This window comes from Pinus tabuliformis, chromosome 1_2, assembly GCF_031772625.1.
Source record: "Pinus tabuliformis cultivar Carrire ecotype Pingquan chromosome 1_2, CPIR1, whole genome shotgun sequence".
NCBI lineage: Eukaryota > Viridiplantae > Streptophyta > Pinopsida > Pinales > Pinaceae > Pinus > Pinus tabuliformis.
The window spans coordinates 579,059,358-579,085,936 of NC_142298.1; positions in this window are offsets into that span (position 1 = coordinate 579,059,358).

A 26,579-nucleotide genomic window follows, 5' to 3' on the forward strand; every position below is an offset into this window, starting at 1 on the left:
CACACATACTTTTTCCTCCACATAAGGAAACATAATAATATTAATTCAACATTTGTTCAAACCCTCCTACTTATGCAAACAACCTGCAACCACATCATTACTAACATTATTGAATAGATCACTAACATAATAATGTCCCGAAACCGCATCAATTTTCACATCATTGAGTAGAGAAATAACATAAAAGTGACAGTGTCTAAGAACTCACCATCGTAATGGGCGCTCACAAAATTACTTTTATTTTAATTTTTAAAATGAATTGTCAGACATTGGGAAAAACTGAAAATAAAACACCCTCCATCTGGGGAATTATGTCCCATCAGAGCTACCTCAACTAATCAGAAATTAGAAATAACATTTACTCAAAATTTGAAAATTATTTTTGAATTTTATGAGAAAATAGAAATATTAAGAATTTTCCCAAAACTTGGTTAAAATTGCGAAAACACAACCAAATAATATAAAGTCAATGCAACTTAACTGTGACATGAATTTTATAGTCCTTGATGAGGCAAGGACTAATAAAACTTAACTATTTATATCTTAATATATTTTACTTACCTCTACTTACATAGCCAACCATCAAATACATAAATTTCACTAACAATAAAAAATATCATCTCTATTTATATTTCAATCTATTTCACTTATCCATTGTATCTCCCACACGACAATTCATCATGAACACCATTTTGGAAAATATGGAATTTTGTATGTACACCACGTATGTAGATACATACCTAGTGGAGGTTACCCTCATAGCTAACAAATAACTATGAAAGGAATTAATATTATTTAGATTCTCTCCCGGATCCATCGCATAAGGATCCTTTTCCATCGACGCTTCGAACCAGCAACGATGGTTCATCTTCAGGAACTTGCAGAAACCTCAAAGACAAGGAATTAATATCACATGTGTGACCACTTTCCTGGGGAAGTATTTAGTAGTGCCAGACTAGCCACTGCTTTTGGCTTTCAATATCGATCTCTAATTAGATCTATATTTGGTAATTTTATGACACTAAATCCAACCTTTATCACCTTGCATAAAATGGAAGTGACCATTGTTAAGGAAAGTGGTCATATATATTAAAAGGCATGGCCATATTACTAGTAAATATAGTCCTAATGGAAGCAGTCTTGTTCAAACATAAATTGTTTTAAGGAAATCCTCCATAGGAGATACATGTGCTCAAGTTATAGGGGTATAGTGGGATACATATCCATCTTGACAGAGAAATTCCCTACTGACTACTCCTTCAGATGATTTATCTGTATTTTCAGCTTTAATAAAGGCCTATTCAAATGAAATTATATCTTCTGTGGGTCTAGGTTCATATGGGTTAGTCATGTCATATTTGGAACTTCAAGATAATGAATCAAAAGATTCAAATCTGGAAAATGGTTTTGCTGATTTTGTTTCATCCAAGTTTATTCTTAATTATAAAATAACAATAGGGGATCTATCTAGGAAGGTGACATGGGATAATCAAGGAGTAGTAGAAAAGGAAATGAAGTGCAAGGTTTCTCCAGATGAATAAATTTTAGGGTACAAAAACCAAGAATAGGTTTTCTCTAAGGAAGACTTTCCACCTTCTCCTTCTAATAATAAATTTATATTGTTTTTGCTATCAAGCTGTTATGTGTTGAAGGGGATATTATGTGAGCATTTAGAACTCTTTCGCATCAAGTATTATGGCAGTTTTGACAAGCCACTAGGAAGGTACCTCTAGGATTATTTGTTTAACCAGGTATATTTTTTATTGCCTTTTTCTTCTTCTGTAGTTTTCACGTAGATTTTTTTTCCATTTCCTTTTCTTCTTCCATAGTTTTGTCTTCTTACCTTGTAGAATTTTCATTTACACAGTAACAATTGGAAAAATTTTATGTAAAAAAAATACCAAAAACATGCAGAATTCCCATTTCCGTTTCTGTATTAAACCCTTAGAAGCACATGTTGTTTGTTATACACACCATGAGGGTAACCTCATGATATTGGTAATATAGCTACCTTTATTGTTGACATTACCTGGTGAATGTGAAGGAAAAATATGGATGTGGTATACTTTTTTAAAATATGCACTGAAAGATGGAACTCAAAAGCAACCCAATGAGTAGTCATGTTTGATGTTGCATGGGGTTTATCTTCTGGAAAATTCATAGAGCTTAGTTTCTCTAATCATGTTGTAACAAGTAGAGTTGTCAGTTGTGGTCATTCATTACATCGATATTTCATTTTCTTTTATGGGTATGCCACTAAATTCAACTATTTTATATTTTGCAAGCAGTTTTCATCTTATTTTTTATTTTGACCTTGTGATATCTTCATAATTTATGTAGGTATTTATTTTTCCATAGTACCCATAATTGTGTAAGATATGGCTATTCCATACTAATCTATTGGACCTACATTGTTCCCAAATTTAATGCGACAATTTTGGAAGGGTGATTGCATGTTTTGAATATTCCTCCATCAATGTTTTTTTTGTGAATTTTCCAAAATTAGAGTTCCATGATCCACATAAAAAATATTTCCTCTCAAAGGAAACTACAGAGGTACTTTATGATACTACATATGCGTACATGTTTGCTAATTAATCCATATTCCTATCATGCCTATGGTGTAGGACCCCCCAAATCCAAACTAATGTTAATTTTGATGCAAATGTACAAGTTGCAGATAAAGTGGGAATGTTGTTTAGAGAGATTTTTAATTTTCTCTATCAGATATGACAAAAAATTTCCACATCTCGATCCTAGGTTGCTGAATCAAGGAGGCAAATTGTAGAGCTTGAAGGAATGTTGTATAAAGAGATAGTTGAATTTGATGTGATATTATAGATGTATATAATGGTTGTTTAGTTTACTTTATGTTGTTAACATGATATTATGCCAGAATAATCTTTCTACTCAATAAATATTTCCATATCTTTTTCTATAAATTGATTAGTTGGAAATCATTTCTCCATAGAGTTCATTCTTTCAATGTAATCTATGAAATTCAAACAAGGTTTGTTTCAAGAGGCCACCATTAGTGATGAGAAAGTTGGAAGACCTATTGCTGATATTTCACAGCTAAATAGTATAAGGCGTCTTCATCTTTATGAAGCATATGAATTGGTTTGTCATCTTTTCCACTTATATTCATCTCTTAGAGTGAAAAAATCTCTTTCCAAATTAGAATCTAGTCCACTCGAGGATTTTAAGACTCTACATAAGGAATGTGATTCTATCATAAACGAAAAATTTGGAGATAGTCAAGGTACATTCAAAGATAGTAGCAATTCTAGTGGTGTTTTTGGCATTTCGATGACAGAGGAAACAATCTCTATGGTTGATGAAAATTGTCTAGACATAGCTATTTGTTATAGGAATCTTTAGTTCAAACATATCCAAGCTGGCAATAAGCATGCTTTAAATAATGGATCTGGGAATTTTTCCATGACTAGTAATGTGGAAAATTCCTACTTTAGTTCCCATTTAGAGGGAGTTCGTATTGTGAATGGAAAATTAGATGAAAACAAGGAAATTATTAAATCGGTAGAGGGTAAAACAACCCATAATTTGGATGACGTGGAAGGAGGTCTAGAAATAATAAATTCATCCAATATGACAAATGGTGCAATGTTTCATACTTTTGACATGGAGAATGGTTAATGTGATACCATCATCAATGTTTCTAAGACAATTCCATTTGAAACAATTGATAGTAGGGAAAATGCAAATGGTTTGGATGAAGATCTAGGAACATGTCAAAAGCTCTTAGAAATTGCCAGAGCAAGATTATCCTATCCTAATCTTGACAATGAGACAAACACCTTCCAAAATATTTTCTACACTAATTTTGGAGCCTCAGGCGTAGGTGAAAATTGCAGGTAAATACAAATCATCTCTACATTCAATTCATCGACTACACACCTATTCGTGCATTAAGAAAACCACATAAGAAACAAAACATCAAATCTAAAAACATGAATTCCATACACTTTCAACATAACACAAATTCATATGTCGAAACCGCAAAGAAAAATCATTTATGTGTAAAAATATCTCACGCACAAAAAACTTCAGACTCAACAATGTCCTTCCATCAGTCATTGACATTTGAAACTGATATTAATAAATGTGGGTCCCAGATATCATGCGTAGGAAGCATTTGTTCTCTGCACACACTACCTCCAAACAACATAGTCCATTGTGTGCAATAATCTTTCAAGATTTTATTATATGCACCTTCACATCCCGCAAAATCTATTAATAATAAAACTAATATCAAAACACATTACAATTAAAATACCCCTCTACACTTCCCTCATTCCACACAAATTCTGCACATGCGTTTATTCTCCGTATAACCTTCACAAATGCACAACCATATACGAAAAACTTCGGTCGCACAACTTCTTTGAAATATGCACCTAAATAAGAATAAAAGAAAGGATTTGCATACTTGTTATCTTAGTAAAATTTGAAAAACATTTTCAAATCACCCACACACGCATAACCACCTCAGCATAAATTCGTTCGCGCAACTACTTATGCACTCAATAACACCATTTGATCAATCATTGAAATTCAAAACTCTGCACATGATACCTCTGAACATGTAGCTTTGCAAAACCGCTTTCGTACAACTACTTCCATAATTTCCCAAAATTCTCCTAAATAATAATAGTAAAAGACTAAGCCTTTAAGAAATTCCTTTTTACCACACAACACTCTTTTTTTCACACGGATTTAGAACAAAGTTTCTTTAGCACCCCCATCTATGAAAAATACCTCAGCTTTCCCGCACATACTTCATCCTCTACACAGTAAACATTTCACACAACAACCCCAACACTCATTATGTAAAGGACCCCAACTTTCCTGCACATACCCTATACTCCACACAATGAAACATAATAATATTAATTTGAAATTGTTCAATCCCCCTTGGGGCCTATGAAAGCAATCTACAACTACAGGAATTCTCACATCATTGAAATAAACATTATCATAATAGTGTCTTGCAATTGTGTCAATAACTAGCTTTGCACAACCACCTTTGTACAACGACTTCTGATGTTGCGAAAAATGTTCATAAATAATAATTAAAAACAAAAAGCCTTCCACACATTCCTTTTATTGCACAAGAATTATTCTTCACAAGGATTGAAAACATAGTTTATTTAGCACCCCTAACACCCCAGTTCTCCTGCACATACTTTATCCTCTAGATAGAACGTTTTGCACAAGGAAACTGTACCAATTACCACATCATTTAGCGGTATCATAATACTTACTATGCAAAGGATCCCAACTCTCCCACGCATACCTTTTCCTCCACATAAGGAAACATAATAATATTAATTTGACATTTGTTCAAGCCCCCCTACTTATGCAAACAACCCGCAACCACATCATTACTCACATTATTGAATAGACAAATAACATAATAATGTCCCGAAACCACATCAATTTTCACATCATTGAGTAGAGAAATAACATAAAAGTGACAGTGTTAGAGCACTCACCACAGTAATGGGCACTCACAAAATTACTTTTATTTTAATTTTTAAAATGAATTGTCAGACATTGGGAAAAAATGAAAATAAAACACCCTCCATCTAGGGAATTATGTCCCATTAGAGCTTCCTCAACTAATCGGAAATTATAAATTAAGTTTACTCAAAATTTGAAAATTATTTTTGAATTTATGCAAAAATAGAAATATTGAGCAATTTCCCAAAACTTGGTGAAAATTGCGAACACACAACCAAATAATGTATAGTCAATGAAACTTGATTGTGGTGTAAATTTTATAGTCCTTGACGAGGCAGGGACTAATAAAACTTAACTATTTATATCTTAATATATTTTACTTACCTCTACTTACATAACCAACCATCAAATACATAAATTTCACTAACAATAAGAAATATCATCTCTATTTATATTTCAATCTATTTCACTTATCCATTGTATCTCCTACACGGGAATTCGTCATGAACACCATTTTAGAATATATGGAATTTTGTATGGACACCACGTATGTAGATACATACCTAGCGGGGGTTACCCCCATAAATAACAAATAACTAAGAAAGGAATTAATATCACATGTGTGACTACTTTCCTAGGGAAGTATTTAGTAGTGTCGGACTAGCCACTGCTTTTGGCTTTCAATATCGATCTCCAATTAGATCTATATTTGGTAATTTTGCGACACTAAATCCAAGCTTTATCGCCTTGAATAAAATGGAAGTTACCATTGTTAAGGAAAGTCATCATGTATATTAAAAGGCATGGCCATATTGCTTTCATTCATCGATCTGTAATAGGGGTGAACCATTCAAATGTTAAATCATAAATCTCTGTAAATCTAATAGATTGACATCAAAGTCACAATGTACACATTATTAAAACATGGTGAAGTACCTTTTGCAAACATTATCATTTCAAAATAAGAGTTGAACAATTCATATTTAAAATAGATAACTAATTAACTAGTAAGCTATTCAATAATATTGGTAAGAAGAAGTTTCCTTTCCAAAAATAAAGAAACCTACTTTTGTATATATAGATATAAAGAAAGTTAAGAAATTCTTGAGAAACTAATGCCTCATTGAAAGATGTTTTAATTAACAATGGATGATGAGAACAAAAAATATGCCTGAAGAAAACTTAACAATTATACAAAGCACCACCAATAATGTAAAGAGACTACATTATAATCGAATGAAAATTTCTTAGAGCCCATGGAAAGGATAATGGCCCTTTATTAGTGTACACTGCTTCCATATTTCCTTTCCCCAATAATGCATGGAAATGGAGCATATATATCAATGCATGGACATGGACCAAAACTTGCCATGAGCACATAGATCATGAGTAGAATCTTCAGGACATGGACCAATACTTGTCATGTCAATCCTCTTAATCTTTTAATCATTTTATTGAATAATTTGATCATCTTTGTTATAATGTATGTTTACAGCTTAAATTTTTTCTTCAAATCATATTTTTATTACATGCTAGGTTTAGTCTATATTAGGAAAATCTAATTCAAATGTTAAAAAAAAAAACATTTTTCATTGAATTATAAATATTTCTATATCAACAATACAACTAAGATACACAATAAAAAGCTAATAAGTATATACAATAACATTATTAAAAGGGAAATTGTTTCTATTCACTTATATAATTCTTTCATTCATGGAAAATTGTTATTATGTTTTGAATATCTATTTATTTTTAAAATTATTTATACTATATAATTTTATATAACATTTTATAAATAAAATACAAGATAAATTATTTTACAATTTTTTAATTACAAATATAAAAGTATATCTTGAATTTCGACAATTTACTTCATTAACCTAATGAATTTAAATGAAATAAATTAAGAAAACTGAAATTTGATAATCATATAATACCACATATATTTATAATATAATATGTATTTAGAAAATTAATTAAAAAAAAAATAAGAAACATTTTCAATGGACCATCTAATCTACCTTGGCAATACTAGGTCATATTTCCTTGGGCCATAACTTGATGATTAAAGAGGGATTGCATTGGACACATATATACTAGACAAAGGAGGCACTATGTGGGTGTCGGTGTTGGTAGCACCATCCATATATTTGAAAATATTTTCTCTCGACCTTTTTGTAATTTGGATGAGTGCATCTCTAGCAACACTGGGGTATCTAATAACCTGAACGAGCTCCTCATTTTGGGAGGCACAGTTTGGTCGCTCCTCTTTGCGGAATATGTGAATATTTTCTCTAATCATGTGCATCCACATCTGACTGATGATGTTTCCACATTTGCCAACAAGGCAACCAAGGTGCTTTGACAAAAGAAGAATTCTTGAACAAATGGCACCTTCATCATTGTCATTGTCACTAGTGCTTCCACCAGTCTTTCCTTTCAATTGGAGGATTTCCTCAAGCATAGGTGAAACACCATCATTAGCCACCGCCTGCCACTATTTTTCATCTTAAACACACTACAAGGATAAAACCTCCATCCATATTTGTCATCATCTCTATGTCTATCCTCTGATTAATAGAAAATAAAGTTGTGGGTAAATGCAATTCATCTCAACATTCAATTCACCGACTACACACCTTTTCACGCATTCAGAAAACCACATACACACCAAAACATCAAAACTAGAAACATGATTTTCATACAATTTCAACATAACACAAATGCATATGTGAGAAAGAAAAAAGAAAAAACATTTATGTGTAAAAATATCTCACGCACAACCACCTCCTCACTTAACAATGCCCTTCCATCAGTCATTGACACTTGAAACTGATATTAATAAACGTGGGTCCCAGATATTATGCGTAAGAAGTATTTGTTATCTGCACATGCTACCTCCAAACAACATAGTCCATTGTGTGCAATATGCTTTCAAGATTTTATTATATGCACTTTCGCATCCTGCGGAATCTATTAATAATAAAACTAATATCAAAACACATTAGAATAAAAATACCCCTCTACACTTCCCTCATTCCACAAAAATTCTGCACATGCATTTATGCTTCGTATAACCTTGGTACATACATAACCATCTACGCACAACTTTGTTCGCACAACTACTTTGAAATATGCCTGTACATAAGAATTAAAAAAAGGATTTTCATATTTATTATCTTAGTAAACTTTGCATAACATTTTCACATAACATCCATACACGGATAACCACCTCCGCATAACTTCATCTACACAACTAATTTTGCTCTCAATAACACCCTTTGATCAATCATAGAAATACAAAACTTTGCACACGATACCTCTAAACACCTATCTTTGCACAACCACTTTCGTACAACAACACCACCAACAATGTAAAGAGACTACATTATAATTGAATGAAAATTTCTTACAACCCATGGAAAGGAACAAGGCCCTTTATTAGTATACATTGCTGCCATGTTTCCTTTTCCCCAATAATGCATGTATATGGAGCATATGTATGAATGCATGGACATGGACCAAAAATTGCCATGAGCACATAGATCATGAGTAGAATCTTCAAGACATGGACCATTACTTGTCATCTCAATCCTCTTAACCTTTTAAACATTTTATTGAATGATTTGATCATATTTGTTATAATGTATGTTTACAACCTAATTTTTTTCTTCAAATCATATTTTTATCACATGCTAGTTTCACTCTATATTATGCAAATATAATTCAAATGTTAAAAAAAAAACTTTTTTCATTGAATTGTAAACATTGCTATATTGACAATAAAACTAAGATACACAATAAAAAGTTAATAAGTATCTACAATAACATTATTGAAAGGGAAGTTGTTTTCGTTCACTTATATAATTCTTTCATTCATGGAAAATTGTTATTATGTTTTGAATATCTATTTATTTTTAAAATTATTTATACTATATAATTTTACATAACATTTTATAAATAAAATAGAAGATAAATTATTTTACAATTTTTAATTACAAATATAAAAGTATATCTTGAATTTCGTCAATTTGCTTCATTAACCTAATGAATTTAAATGAAATAAATTAAGCAAACTCAAATTTCAAAATCATATAATACAACATATAATTATAATATAATATTTATATAGAAAGTTAATTAAAAAAAAGAGAAGAAACATTTTACAATTGAGCATCTAATCTATCTTGACAATCCTAGATCATATTGCCTTGTGCCATAACTTGATGATGAAAGAGGGATTGAAATGGGCACATATAAACTATACAAAGGAGGCACTATGTGGGTGTCAGTGTTGGTAGCACCATCCATATCTTTGAAAATACTTTCCCTTAGACTTTTTGTAATTTGGATGAGTGCATCTCTACAACAATCGGGTATCCAGTAACCTAAATGAGCTCCTAATGTTTGTTGAAATATCTAGGGAAATTATGTGTAGAGTGCTCTTCCGAACTAGATAACAATTTGTGAAGCCTAGCATGACTCATGAAGAAGAGGAAGAAATGCTACATGATATATCAAAATTACAAGAACAAGTGCAACAAATGTCACGCTCACAAAAGCTAATAGATGCTAAGATAAATGGCATGGAATCTAAGATAAAGGGCATGGAAGCTAAGATGGACGATTTGAAGATAGATTTGAAGACAGATTTGAAGAAATACATGGCAAATTTGAAGATACTATTATTGTCTTTGTTGGCTTAATATTCATCTTCTCTTATTAATGCATGTGTGTGTACTTCATAAAACTACTCTCAAAACATAAAACAAGAACACAAGATACTGGCTCTCTATCAAGGCCAAAATCTCTCTTCTCTTGAGAGGAAAATCCTTCTGTAAGTTTTCTCTTATTGAAGCTTCTTTCTTGATCAATGCTAAACCCTAGACCCTTGACTAGAAGATCCTCCATGCACAAGTCAAGTACTTCCTTTTCTCTGCATTATGTTTCCGCCGCCACTTTTTCCACCTCCTTCCAACGCTTTGTTCCCTGACACTTCATCCTTCTTACAACACTTTGTTCTTCCTTCCCCTTTTAGTATACCTTCTAGAAGAGATACTTATCTTTTTTACTTCGTGATATCCTTCACCTAAGGATACTCCTTACTTCTATTGATCATTTGAGTCCTTTCTTGATGTATAGTGGTAGGCTTAGTGTGAAAACACTGTAACCCTAATTCTCGCATGTGTGAGAGGTACCCTAGAGAATTAGGGTCCTTTTTCCTTCGTTAGAGAGACAGGCTTCTTCACCTGTCTTGGGTGGCCTTATAGGCCTAGTTTCAAACCCACACCACTAGTTCATGGACTGTTTTTCCTTGATGTCATACCCACAGATTTGACCTCTTTTTCTTCACACACGTGACTATTCCTAGCCCTAGAAACAATCCTCCACCTTCACTTTTCTTCCTCCTTACTTCACTGCACTTTGGAGACCCTTTAGACTTTTTTACATTCACTTTTTCTCGACTTCCTCCTTCGCTAATTTCAGAGATTGATTGCCTTCTCTTTGGATGAGTGGACAACCTCTATATATAGAGGATTGTCCCTCCTTTAGGCTGAATTGTAGGCGGACTTACCGTTTTGACGCTGACTTGACTTCCTTTGCTTTGAAGGGTTCTTTTAATGGTGACATTTCTTCTTTTGGTGGTGTCTTTTCTAGGAGGAGACTTAACTTTTCTTGGAGGTGACTTCTTTGACTCTTATACACAATGTAACATACCCTTAAGGTATTTAACATAATTATTTTGACCTTTTGACTTACCTATAACACTTTAGCATGTGCTAGACCTACCTCAATGAGAAAGGAACTCATTGACATATATCATAAAAATAATATTTATTTTCTTGGATAAATACAAATATCAAAAGTACATTTATGAAGACCGAACCTAGTTACATTTCCCTCAACAATTTTGGGAGGCACATTTGTGTCGCTCCTCTTTGTGAAGTATGCAAATACTTTCTCCAATATGCCTCCACATCTCACTGATGATGTTTCCACCTTTACCAAGAAGGAAACCAAGGTGCTTTAACAGAACAAGAAGTCTTGAACAAATGGCACCTTCATCATTGTCATTGTCACTAGTGCTTCCAATAGTTTTTCCTTGCAATTGGAGGATTTCCTCAAGCGTAGGTGAAACACCATCGTTAGCCACCACCTGCCACTATTTTGCATCTGAAACACACTGTAAAGATAAAACCTCCATCCAGATTTTTGATCGTCCTGATGTCTATCCTCTGATTAATAAAAGATAAATTTTCGGGTAAATACAATTCATGTCAGCATTCAATTCACTGAATACACACCTATTCACACATTCATAAAACCACATAAGCACCAAAACATCAAATATAGAACCATGATTTTCATACACTTTCAGCATAACACAAATGCATATGAATGAAACTGCAAAGCAAAAGAATTTATGTGTAAGAATATCTGACGCAAAACCACCTCCAGACTCAACAATGCCCTTCCATTAGTCATTAACATTTGAAATTGATATTAATAAACATGGGTCCCAAATATCATGCGTAGGAAGCATTTGTTCTCCGCACACGCTACCTCCAAAAAACATAGTCTATTGTGTGCAATAAGCTTTAAATCTTTTATTCTATGAACTTTCACATCCTGCGGAATCTATTAATAATAAAATTAATATCAAAACACATTACAATTAAACGAATCCTCTACACTTCCCTCATTCCACACAAATTTCGCACATGCATTTATTCTTCGTATAACCTTCGTACATGCACAACCAACTATGCACAACTTCGTTCACATAACTACTTTGAAATATGCCCCTAAATAAGAATTTAAAAAAGGATTTGCATATTTGTTATCTTAGTAAAATTTTCACAAGATTTTCACATATCATCCATACACACATAACCACCTCTGCATAGCTTTCTCTGCAAAAATAATTCTTCACTAAATAACACCCTTTGATCAATCATTTAAATTTGAAACTCTACACATGATACCTTTGAACATCTAGCTTTTCACGACCACTTTTGTACAACTACTTCCATAGTTTCCAAAAATGCTCCTAGATAATAACTAAAAAATACTAAGTGTTCCACACATTTGTTTTACTGTACAACACATTTTTTTCACACATATTTAGAACATAGTTTATTTAGCATACCTCGGTTTTCATGCACATTCTTTGTCATTTGTACAGTAAATGTTTCACACAACAACCCCAACACTTACTATGGAAAGGACCCCAAGTTCCCCGCACATACATTGTGCTCTTCACAATGAAACATAATAATATTAATTCAACATTGGTTCATTCCCCATTGTGGCGTATGAAAACAACCTACAACTATAGTAATTCTCACATCATTGAACAAAGCATTATCATAATAGTGTCCTGCAATCGTATCAACAACTAGCTTTGCACAACCACCTTTGTACAGCTACTTCTGTAGTTGCGAATTATGTTCCTATATAATAATTAAAAAAAAAGCCTTCCACACATTCGTTTTACCACACAACACTTTTTCTTCACAAGGATTGAAAACATAGTTTATTTAGCACCCCTAAGATCCCATTTCTCCTACACATACTTTGTCCTCCACATAGTAAACGTTTTGCACAATGAAACTGTACCAATTACCACATCGTTCATGAGTATCACAATACTTACAATGCAAAGGACCCAAACTCTCCCACACATACTTTGTCCTCAACACAAGGAAACATAATAATATTAATTCGACATTTGTTCAAACCCCCTGTGCCTATGAAAACAACCTACAACCACATCATTTCTCACATTATTGAATAGAGAACTACCATAATAATGTCCCGAAATTGCATCAATTCTCACATCATTAAGCAGAGCACTAACATAGCAATGAAAGGGTGAGATCACTCACCATCGTAATGGGCACTCACAAAATTAATTTTATTTTAATTTTAAAATTAATTGTGAGGCATTGGGAAGAAGTGAAAATAAAATACCCTCCTTCAGGTAAATTATGTCCCATTGGAGCTTCCTCAACTAAACAGAAATTAAAATAACATTTACTCAAATTTTAAAAATTATTTCGAATTTATGCAAAAATAGAAATATTAAACATTTTCCCAAAAGTTTGGTTAAAATTGCGAAAATAGAACCAAATAATGGAGAGTTAATGCAACTTGACCGTGAAGCAAATTTTATAGTGCTTGATGAGGTAGGGACTAATAAAACTTAACTATTTATATCTTTATATATTTTACTTGCCTCTACTTACATGACAAACCATCATATACATAAATTTCACTAACAATAAAAAAATATCATCACTATTTATGGTTCAATCTATTTCACTTCTCCATTGTATTTCCCACACGGGAATTAGTCATGAACACCATTTTGGAAAGTATGGAATTTTTTATGGACACCTCATATGTAGATGCATACCTAGCAGAGGTTACCAATGATAAATTATTCACCAAAAAACACTAGATAATGATTTTCTTCTTGAATAACATAAACTATCTTAAATAACAAATAACTATGAAAAGAATTAATATCACATGTGTGACGACCTTCCCAAGGAAGTATTTAGTATTTCATCAAACTCTAATATCGGTGAACCATTCAAATGTCAAATCATAAATCTCCGTACACCTAATTTATTGACATCAAAGTCGCAATGTACACAACATTAAAATATGGTGAAGTACCCTATACAAACATTATCTTTGTTATAATGTATGTTACAGCTTAAATTTTTTCTTCAAATCATATTTTTATAACAATATAACTAAGATACACAATAAAAAGCTAATAAGTATATACAATAACATTATTGAAAGGGAAATTGTTTCTACTCACTTATATAATTCTTTCTGTTGACACCTAATCCTCATGATTGGGTGAATATAATGTAAATACATAAATAAGTAATATGAACAATCATTAGGAGATGAATTGAATAGTCTCTCCCTCATGTATTTAATGAAGACCTGCCTGAAGGAATAAACACGAATCAATTTTTTCCTCAAGGAGTTACTACCTGGCCTGACATGGTATCAGAGCCAGCTCCATTTTTTTAGATTTTATGCCCTTTGTAACTCCCTATTCTGCTCCTCTGCTCTCCATTCAAAAGTGTTGTCCATACCCTACTCCATAAATGCCTACTCCATAAATGTTTATGTCCATACGCTGCTCCATAATACGTTGCATACAAAGCGATGTCCATAAAAGTTGCATACTGAACGCTGCTCCACGTAGTGGCTTGAATGCTACTCCACGCACTGACCTGAACGCTGCTGCTACATTCCTCTACTGCAACATTCCTCTGCTACAACACCGGAAGCGTTCCTTTGCATCTTTTTTTTCCATACGCTGCTCACTCCCTATGCACTGTTTCCCATATCTCTACTCTTCTCATTATATTTTATTGGAAACATACAAAACCTCTGAGTTCATCGCGTTTGTTGTGCCCATTTTGTTTTATTGTTTGTTCTTCCTAGTCTTCACTGCACACTAAATACTCTCATTCCACTGCACAAAGGTTTCACTGGAGGCTTCGCCATATCCAGGAGAGGGTTGCATGGGGAGTCCCTAGAGCTTCCCCACCTGTGCTGCGAAGCGCGAGTGCCAAAAGCTGCAGAAGGTCCTACGATTCTGTTTCGAAACTGCACACATTGGTAAGACTTCGTATTGGTACAAACGAGGTCTTGCATTCAAACCGTTGGCATCCATACACAGGTGAACACTGTTACACTATTACGTTAGCTTTCTCAGTATTCACATTGCACAGCAAATGTTGTTCCTCCACCACAGTCGACTCTTATGTCCACACTTTGGTGACTATGATACAATGAAGGTTTGAGCACTGCTCTCCATCCATAGTCTAATATGTTGAAATAACGTTTTTTGTATTATATTCGATGTCCATTGTGACTTGACACCATATATATCTCTGTTATAAATGACTCCTGTATAATGAATCTCAGTAACCAGAGAAGCCAGTTTTGTGATGAGGACCAGTCGCTTTACTTTGGATTTGATTATATCTCTACTAGATCTCACTGTTCTCATAGTGTTGGCTGATAAAGTCAAGAAAAGAAAAATTTCCAATTTTTGAGCTGACAACGGACCCACCTGTTACTTGAAAGAGATAGCAAAGTCTTCAAATAACAAATTTTCCATTTTCTAAAAAATAAATATGGTTATTACTTGACTAAATAACGACTGGAATCTTGAAATTTAAAAATCCCGTTTTGAAACTATCATACCTCCTCCATATTGCTACCATAATTTCATTTTTCAGAATATTGCTACTACAGTGCATTTTTTTCTATCAACAGAAGTATTTTTACAGTACACAGATTTTTGCCAGCAGAAGTATTTTTTTGTTACAGTATGCATTTAAGAGGAAGAGGAAGATATTTCAGAGGAAGGGGGGGCAGACATTCTCAAGGAAAAAAGGCAGATTTGCACTGCATTCGCTGTAAAAGGAATGGATCACATGATGCCTCTACATGCAAGCTACCATGGGACAAAATTGAGCAGAAAAGAAAACAAGAAAAAGGTAAAACTTATGATACAAACAAAGGTAAAGCACCTGAATCCACTCACTATGTTGTGGCACAATGTAACATTGGAGTAAATGAAGATTTATTTAATGCTTCACTTGCTTCTTGGAAAAATGATTGGTTGCTTGATTCAGGAGCAACCTACCACATGACTCATAGAAAATACTTTTTTGAAGATTCACTGACAATGTTGATGGAGCAGTATACTTTGCAGACCAATCAAAAATCAAGCCATCAGGGCTTGGCACAATCAGGCTTAAACTGCCTGGTCTTCCAGACTTTCTTCTGCATCATGTTCTATATCTCCCACAGCTCAAGAGAAACTTGTTGTCCTTTGTCCACATCCACCAGCAAGGTCACTCCATTCATATGTTTGATGGCAAGATTGAGGTAAGAAAAGCATCTGACCACTCACTTGTCATGAGGGGAATAGAATAAGAAAGGCTTCTCAAGCTGCAAGGAACCTCTGCTCATGCACAACATTTCTCATACAATTCTCATCATGAAGAAGGTACACTTCCATCAAGTTTATTATGGCATGCTAGATTTGGACACTTGAACTATGACAGTCTCTGCTTGTTGAATAAAAATGGTGTTGCTGGTTTGCCTACAATTCCTAGGAAACTTAAGCAATGTGATGCTTGTATTCTAGGAAAGCATAGCAAACAGTCTTTTCATGATTCACATTCAAGAGCACATAGAAAACTTGAAGTCATTCATTCAGATTTATGTGGTCCAATGCCTATTCCTTTTGCAAATGGAAATAAATATATGATGACATTTATTGATGACTACACCAGAATGTGTTGGGTTTATTTATTGAAGAACAAATCTGATGCTTTTCAAACATTCAAGAATTTTCATAAATGGATTGAAAATGATGCACAATCTCATATTGGGTCTATTCGCATTGATAATGGAAAAGAATACACATCAAATGAATTTTAAAACTATCTTCGCCAACATGGGATCAAACATCAAACAATCGTACCTTATAATCCCCAATAGAATGGTGTAGCTGAAAGAATGAATAGGACAATCTTAAATATGGTATGATCCATGCTCTTCTTCAAAAATGTAAAGATAATGTTTTGGGCTGATGTTGTTCTATGTGCTGCATATATAAAGAATAGATGTCCATCTAATGCTATTAGAAACAAGACTCCATATGAAATGTGGTATGGGCATGTTCCTTTGGTAAAGCATCTCAGGGTCTTTGGTTCCACCTGTTATGCCTTGATACTAAAGGTACATAGAAACAAACTTGGTGCAAGAAGTCATAAGTTTATCTTCCTGGGTATTCAAACACCTCCAAATCATACCGTCTCCATGATGAAGTAAATAAAAATTTTGTTGTATCTAGAGATGTAATTTTTCTTGAATCATCCAAAACTGACAATGTTGTTGAGCGGCAACTTGATCGCTTGGATAGATTCGCAAAAGCAAAATCATTTCAAGAAGTTGATAATTAGATTCCACATCTTGAAGGGGGGATTCCTATACTAGATCAACATGTGGAATCTTCTTCTGAAGAACACTCTCCCCCGCATGAAACTCCAACAACAAATGATGCTTTAAGTGATGTCATTGCTAGAATTGGGAGACTCAATCTTCATTCAGTCCCAACTCAATCAACGGAGCAGCCTGGACCATCTGAGAAAGGTCCCCCAAAGTGGCTGACAAAGACACTTGAAAGTGTTCATCCTGATGAGGTTGGAAAGACAAGAACTAGAAATTCAAACCGACAAAATGGAGGTGATGTGGATGACTCTAATTCACCTGTTGATATGGATGTTTCTTATGATTGTGAATTGAACTTGTCTATAGATTTTGAACCAACTTCCTTCAAAGAAGCTGCTTCTCATGATGAATGGAAAGAAGTGATGCAAAAGGAGTATGATGCCCTCATAAAGAACTGCACTTGGAAGCTAGTTGATCCTCCATTAGGAACCAAACCAATTGGTTGCAAGTGGGTCTACAAGAACAAGTATAAAGATGATGGCTCACTTGACAAGCAAAAAGCTAGGCTTGTGGCAAAAGGCTTTCCACAGAAGGAAGGGGTCGATTATGAGGATAATTTTGCCCCCACAACAAAATGGGCTACCATCCGGACACTGTTTGCCCTAGCAGCTCAGAACGGTTGGAAAGTCCATCAAATGGATGTAAAAACTGCTTTCTTGAATGGAGATCTAAAAGAGAATGTTTTTATGTCCCAGCCTGAAGGATTTGCTGTGAAAGGACATGAACATAAAGTATGCAAACTGGTGAAGTCCTTGTATGGCCTCAAACAAGCACCGTGAGCTTGGTATGAAAAACTAACTGAGCATCTTTTGAAACTCAATTTCAAACATTATGATCTTGATGATGCAACTTTATTTGTCAAGAAAGTTGGAAAAATAGTTGTATATCTTATGGTATATGTAGATGATCTTTTGATGACAAGGAACAATGAAAGCTACATTGCATCCATAAAGAAGGAATTGGGGAAAAGTTTTGAAATGACTGATTTGGGTTATGTTCATTACTATCCTGGCATTGAAGTAACCCAACATCCGAAGTCCATATTTCTTTCTCAAAAGAAATACATTGGAGATCTGTTGAACAGGTTTGGCATGAAAGAGTGCAATCCTCTTACTACTCCAATGGAACAAAACTTAAAGCTCACATCTATTGAAGGAAAAGAATTTGAGGATGCAACAAAGTATAGACAGCTTGTAGGAAGTCTCAACTACTTAACTACTACCAGACTAGACATTTCATTTGTTGTTGGAATCCTCTCCAGGTTTATGCAAAATCCTTGTGAGGGACATTGGTTTGCTGCAAAAGAGTTCTAAGGTACTTGAAGGGAACTCAAGACTTTGGAATCAAGTATACACAGGTGGACGACTTTAGCTTGATTGGATACTCTGATTCAAACTTCGATGGAGACAAAGAAACTGGGGTATCTACTTCAGGATATGCTATGAGTCTTAAATCACGAGCTGTCTCCTAGAGATCACGCAAACAATCAGTTCCAGCAGATTCCACAACAGAAGAAGAATACGTGGCAGCAGCTGAAGCAACAAAAGAAATTGTGTGGCTCAGGAAAATTCTTGAATATTTGTAGGTAAAACAAGTATAATCAACTCCACTCATGATTGACAATACCTCTGCAATAAAGTTGGCCAAGAACCCAAAGTTCCATGATCGAATGAAGCACATCAATACTAAATATCATTTGATTCGACATCATGTTGAGGCCAAAACAATCCATCACCATCATTTTTCCACAAATGAGAAAATTGCAGATATCTTCACCAAATCACTTGGAAGAGAAAAGCTTGAACGATTTAGAATGATTCTTGGACTCACCAACGTCCCTTCAGATTAAGGTGGGGAATGTTGACACCTAATCCTCATGATTGGGTGAATATAATGTAAATAGATAAATAAGTAATATGAACAGTCATCGGGAGATGAACTGAACAATCTCTCCCTCATGTATTTAATGAAGACCTACCTGAAGGAATAAACACGAATCAATTTTTGCCTCAAGGAGTTACTGCCTGGCCTGACACTTTCATTCAAGGAAAATTGTTATTATGTTTTGAATACCTATTTATTTTTAAAATTATTTATATTATATAATTTTATTTAACATTTTATAAATAAAATATAAATTATTTTACAATGTTTTAATTACAAATATAAAAGTATATCTTGAATTTCGTCAATTTACTTCATTAACCTAATGAATTTAAATGAAATAAATTAAGGAAACTCAAATTTGATAATCATATAATACAACATATATTTATAATATAAGATGTATTTACAAAATTAATTAAAAAATAAATAAGAAACATTTTACAATGGAGCATCCAACCTATCTTGGAAATCCTAGATCATATTGCTTTGTGCCATAACTTGATGATGAAAGAGGGATTGCACTGGGCACCTTTAGACTAGACAAAGGAGGCACTGTGTGGGTGTGGGTGTTGGTAGCACCATCCATATATTTGAAAATATTTTCCCTCAACCTTTTTGTAATTTGGATGAGTGCATCTCTAGAAACATTGGGGTATCCAGTAACCTGAACGAGCTCCTCATTTTGGGATGCACATTTTGGTCGCTCCTCTTTGTGAAATATGCGAATGTTTGCTCCAGTGTGCTTCCACATCTTACTGATGATGTTTGCAACTTTCCCAAGAAGGAAACTAATGTGCTTCGACGGAACAAGAAGTCTTTAACAAATGGCACCTTCATCATTGTCATTGTCACTCGTGCTTCCACTAGTCTTTCCTTGGAATTGCAGGATTGTGTCAAGCATGGGTGAAACACCATCATTAGCCACCACTTGCCACTATTTTTCATCTGAAACACACTACAAAGATAAAACCTCCATCCAGATTTTTCATCGTCCCGATGTCTATGCTGTGGTTAATAGAAAATAAATTTGTGGGTAAATACACTCCATCTCAGCATTCAATTCACCGACTACACACCTTTTCATGCATTCAGAAAACCACATAAGCACCAAAACATCAAATCTAGAAACATGATTTTCGTACACTTTCAACATAACACAAATGCATATGCGTGAAACTGCAAAGCAAAAGAAATTATATGTAAAAATATCTCATGCGCAACCACCTCCGGACTCAACAATGCCCTTTCATCAGTCATTGACATTTGAAATTGATATTAATAAATGTGGGCCCCAGATATCATGCGTAGGAAGAATTTGTTCTCCACACACGCTACCTCAAAATAACATAGTCTATTGTGTGCAATAAGCTTTCAAGCCTTTACTATATGTGCTTTCGCATCATGCAGAATCTATTAATAATAAAACCAATATCAAAACAAATTACAATTAAAATACCCCTCTACACTTCCCTCATTCCACACAAATTCTGCACATGCATTTATTCTCCAATAAGCAAGGACATATTACAAAATAAAGTCTGGGATCCAGGAGGAAACAATTATCCAGACTTATGACCAGGTGGTCATAAATTTTCTTACATGGGGAGTCTGATGCAAGAGCATCCAACTCAACATTATCAATGTATTCTAGTAGACATAGGGGTATGGTGTTTTCAAGGAAGTTGGTTTCCTAAGTATTGGATTATGTAATTATTTAATGTTTTGAGTGATTTTAATGAGAATAGGAATTAATTGAATATTGTGAGGCTTTATTGTAAATGTTCTTGAATGTAGGAGAACATGAAAGATTTAGGATAGTTGAGTGATGAGAGGATTGAGAATTGATTGTAATTCCTTAGATTAGGAGTCAGTTCATGATTTTGTGGATTTGAGAGAATCCTTAGGGATGAGAAAGAGACTTTAGGATTTTGTTGAGCGATTTAGGGACCTAAACCAGAAATTGGTTTTAGAACCCCTTTGTATAAATGTAAGCTTGAAAGGCATGAACAGGGATTAGAGACTTTGAATAGAAAAATAGATAGCAGATTGGAGTGTTGTAAGCCTATGGGCAGATTAGGAAATAGAGGCCACTGATATTGAAAATCAGGCTAGAGAGACAGTGATCTCAGTTTGTAATTCATTTTTGTAATTATAAAGATATAAAGATTAATTAAAATCCTGTTAAGTGCATGACTGAGTGTTGAAAGGACGAATCGAATGCATTTGAAAATTGTATATATATGTTTATGCAGGCAGGTGAAGTAAACGGAAGGAGGCAGAGTCAAGGTGGATTACACAGAGGAAGACTTGACTAAACGGATCATAATGGATTGTTAAATCCATTAGAATGATTGAAGCAAAAGCTTAGGAGGAGGAGTGCATAGCGCAACAGCAGCAGGACGAAACCTTCACAGAAATCCGAGAAGCATATTAATGCTGGAAACAGTGTAAAGTTAAGAGAAAGGGAGTAGCGGATAATTGAAGAAATGGTGCACAGTAGTTGTCGGATCAGAATGATCGACAGCCAGGATTAAATCAACAGAGTAAATAAATCGAAACTGCATCACATATCCAAAAGGGAGGAAGTGACTGCGACATACGATCTATCTAGACCCAAAACCTTATCGAATGTAACCTATAAGCCTATCGGATCCGTAATATATATCGGATGGGAGCAAGTGGAAAGGGTCAATTATCATGGTGCGATAACGACTACTGATAACGATTATCGCTGATCGACGATCACATTAATCGGGGTTCAGAGGAAGAATTGTTTAGAGGCGGACCTGATGATATATAGATTCAAGTCTATATATTTTAAAGTCTGATATATGTGTTGGGAGGAGTTTTTCCTTTGTAAATGGGTATTTGAAGGATTAAGCACCGATAGTGTAATTCTTGGGTTTAAAGGGAAAGTCGCAAATCAGAAGGAGAGGGGTGATAACATATATATGTATGTGACCTGCGAGAAGCCCGATTGCAATTGCGATGAGGTCAAACCTCAGGAACTGTGACAAGACAGTACAGAAGGTGGAAAAAGGTAGGATTTACATACATTTCCCTTTGTAAAGGGTTTTCTAAAGAAATTGTGCGAATGAAGGTTTTTTATATGTTAAACATATATTAACTGTGTTTAGAGAGGGAAGGTTATGTATAAGCAGCCGATGGTTGGTTTAAAGGTTACGAAGGGTTTTAGCGTCCCAATAGAGGGAATTAGAAGGAAGGCCTTGACATAGTCTTATATAAGGCTTAACAGTTGTTTAAAGCCCCGATAGGAGGTATTGGTGGGTTGATTGAGTTCTGAAACAATGGAACTGTAAAAGGGGCATTAACCATCCTTATGTTTGATGTTTTGACATGGTGGGTCATATAAATTCCTGGGAGTTGTGTTTATGCATAGTTATGCATACTGTGGGTATGCGTAGGGGTAACCCTGCGTCATTTTGATATCAGAGCTGATCATAAATGAAACGTTTAGCATCAGGAAGAGTAAAGCAAGTATGTGTGGAAGTTTCTTGAAGGAATTTAGAAACAGAGATATTTGGAAAGATGTGTATACAGGCAAGGGAGATCAGATTCTAATCTGACAATGAAGCAACCAGAGTAAATTTGGGAGAATGAAGAAGAACAGTTAAAGTTCTTAGAGGTAGGTGAGCAAGAATTAAGAAGAGATTGCAAGAATATAAAGAATCCACATCGATGTTTAGGAATGGAGATTCACTCAGATGTGGAGAGTGAATGGAGGAATCAGGCAGGTATTGTTTTTATTTAATTCTGATTTGAGTTTTCTGACAAAGAAATAGATTGAAGATTGAGGGTTGTAGCTAATAAAGTATCTCAGCAAAAGGAGATCAAACCTTAAGGGGCAACAATGAAAGAAACTATTAATTATTTCTGAGTGGAAGAAAACTCAGCAAAGAAGGAATTGTTGCTGATAGTTAAGCTTTGCCAAGGTAAAGTGGAAGATTGGAAGGAAGAATTAGATTCTAAAATCTGATTGGTAGTAGTTGAATATTGAGAATTTGTGTAGTGTAAGCATAAAGATCTGTTGGAACAGATTTGCAAAATTGGTGAGATTCTGAAGGTAGTTGAATAGTTTGAAGATATAGTTGGAAGTTAGTGGAAAGGACAGTCCATTCAAAAGTGCAGGTGAATGGGGAGACAAGATCAGACAGAGATCTTGAAGGTAAGATGATATGGTTTTATTTGGATTTGAAGATTAGAAAGTTGTAGTCTTTGTATTGATGCAGGAGTATTATTGCAACTCCCAAAAGAAATTCCACAGAGGATGTGCTAAAATTGCTAAGAGATAAAGGAAGCTGGTGAAAGTTTCTAAGTGAGAGTAGAAATGTGGTAGAACCTTGAGGAATCCCAACAGAGATTGGATAAAGAGGAAAGTTATGTTCTTTGAAAGTGTAGATGAGTTGAAGCCTAGAAGGAGCAAAGTGAAGTGCTCAAGAGAGGTTCTAGAGATAGAGAACCAATAGCTTGCCAAAAGACTGGGTGAGGAGAGCTTGGTGAGGTAAGTGGTAGTAGGGCAGACTTGTTGTTGTAGAGGCTTTCATGCAACTCATAGTGAATGAGTAAGGAACTCATAGAGATGGAGAGGATGATGACTAGTGACAGTCATAACAAAGGTTCTGAAAGATATTACAGCAGAGGACAAAAGGAGAAGGATGCCAAGGCAAATGGCATACAAAGACAGTTAAACAAAGAGGGATATGAGAGGGAGAAGGCTAAGACAGCGGTTCAACTTGAAGTGTTAATGGAGATGTTGCAAAGAAATGAAGCAAACCAGAAGCATGGTTATGTTATGAGAAAGGAAGTGAAGTGGTAGAGACTACAAGAGAAGAGGGAACAACAAGTGAATATGCAGATAATAAAGGAGATAGGGGAACTTGAATAGATTACAGAGAAGCTCGAAAGAGTTGAGCTACAACAAAAGGGAGATGCTAAAGAAGATGTTGAAGTTTCAATATGTGAACCGGAAAGTGGACCATTACTTTTTCACCATTACTTTTTCAAAGTGATGAAGAGCTAGATGAGTTGAATCATATGAATGATTTGAAGGAGCCGAAAGACTTGATGATTGAAGCATCAAGCGAGACCAGAAGGTCTTGTATTTTTAAAACTAATGATTTGTGTATGATTGCAGGTTTGAATAAGATAGACAATATTTTAAAGCTATCAAAAACATGAAAGAATACCTTCCAGAAGATGAAGAAGAATATGGCAAGGAGATTAATAAAACATCAATTCATTACCATGGACAAGTGCTGGAAGACATGATCCGAAATTGATCTAAGACAATTAATAAGGTATTACAGACTCATGAGCATGGATGTGTCTATGTTATTTTATGCAACGGATTGATAAGATTGCAAAATACACAGACACTGAAGCAGTTAAAGAAAACACAACAGGCAGACATATAAACACAACAAGTTTAATAATGAGTTCACCCAATACTCCTGGGCTACGTCTCCTAGTCCAACCTTCAGTGGTGGCCTCTCTATTATGTTTTCAAAGCAGAGTTTTTACAACAGTAAGATAAATTTGAGTCTCACTCAACAGATGCAATTCAACAAGACTGTACTTGGATCCCCGAAGTCTCTGGAGTACACAGACTCTCCTTACTTACTCGTGACCTCTACTGGTAAGAATAGTATGAGTCCAGTCTGAGACTCAATACATGACAGGCATATACAGACGAGTTCGCTTGAACCTCTCAAGCCTTCTCTGGAGTACTCAGACTCTCAAACTCTCTCTGCCTCTGTCTCGATGCTTCCTTTACTTTTGCAGGTCAGCTCGACTTCTTCTCTCTATTCTTTGCTCTTAGCTTTCTTAACTCGCTCCCTTACCTCTCTGTCAGTTTGTGGCTTTAAATCCAATCTGCTTTCTGACTGTTCATTTTTGCTTCCTGGCTTTCCGATTCCCCTACCTCTGTCTATTCAAATTCCTTTGTCGTGCATCATTATTCACTGTATAATGCTTCACAGGGAGGTGGCCACCTATTTCATAATGGATGAGTGTCAGTTCTTTTGGATATGGTTGTTTATTCTGTTACTCCAAAAATGCCCGTGAACACGAACTTTTCCAAATGCATCGTCCATATCAGACTTCAAATGTTATATAGCTCTACCTATTAACCTCATCAAATCTGGTCATCCATCAGAACACATCTCCGTCGTTGATCCGGGGGCCCCAGATCCTATGGTCATCGTTCATATCGGGTGGCTAAGTCGCATGATGTTTACCCGTCTGATGTGAGCGTTTTCTCTCTCTTCCACCAGACGCATGGCGATCGCTGTGTGGCATCGGGCGGAACTTGGCCGAAACTGCTTACCACTTGAAGCCCCTCCGATATTCTACCAGTTTTTGTGGGACCCTACTTCTAACGGAATCAGAGTGATATCCGTCACATTTTATGATTTTTCAGGTCTGGGTGCTTGTGGCCTTTCCTTCTTTGAGGGGTTTTCCCTGCGATATGCGATTAGCGACTTGTCTCTAATCGCATATCAGAAACTACCCCCTTTCCTCGAACTAGCCTCTGGATTTGCTAATTAGTGATAGCGCATGTTACCATGGGCCGACGGTCTGCGTGCTTGACCAACAGTCCTTGTTGCTCCGCGCTGACCACAATTTGCAACTATTACGAGGATATCTCTAATAAGCTTGATCTTTATAAGACTTTGAAACTTTGGCACGATTTTTAAAGAGTTCATGAAAAATTAGAGAGTGTTCTAGGATCCAATTTGGATCACGACCTTCCCACTGGAAAAGCTTTTGGACCACTAAAAGTTGGTTTTTAAACATCAATCAAGTGAGGGTATAGATTTCTCGCTTGCCTAATTTCTATCCATTCCGCACTGCTTGGTTTTGAACCTTTGAGTCCAATCCTAAGGTACTCAACATCCCCTCTGCGCACAGTTCTAACCTTCCTATCCAGAACTGTATCTTCCTACAATTCATTGAGATATTCAGGTAACAGATCATCAATAGAAGGCAATTGGCTTTGCTCTTCGGGATCTTGAATCAATGAAGGTTCAAATAGTCTCAAACTTTCTGCATTAACTACCAAATAGATGTGCATGTAAGCTGGCAAATCAAGGCAAAAAGCATTCTCACCAATTTTCTCA